The following is a 340-nucleotide window of genomic DNA, read 5'->3' as shown; positions in this document are numbered from 1 at the left end:
TGCTGTCAGGAGAGACCAGTCCCTGGGGAAAGGACCCCGTGCTTGGTAAGGAGGACCCTCAAGGACATGAACTGACCCCGTGCCTACAGAAATGGCCTCCCGCCTGGGAACAATTGTGGGGCTGGAACAGGACCGTGCAGTGTTTCCGTCCACCGTGCGTGGGCTCTCTGGCACCGAATGACAACAGCAACAAGCACGAGCACGTTTTAGAGTCTTTGCTGACGTCCATTTTGATATGTTCTTTCTTTTTTTTTTTTTTTTCAATTCAAAAACTTTATTTTTTTTAAAAAACATTTTATTAGGGGCTCATACAACTGTTATCCCAATCCATACACACATC

This window comes from Echinops telfairi, unplaced genomic scaffold (assembly GCF_000313985.2).
Source record: "Echinops telfairi isolate 266 unplaced genomic scaffold, ASM31398v2 ScPeMD7_7417;HRSCAF=8455, whole genome shotgun sequence".
Lineage (NCBI taxonomy): Eukaryota > Metazoa > Chordata > Mammalia > Afrosoricida > Tenrecidae > Echinops > Echinops telfairi.
The sequence above is the reverse complement of the archived record's forward strand: the minus strand, read 5'-3'. Positions refer to the sequence as shown.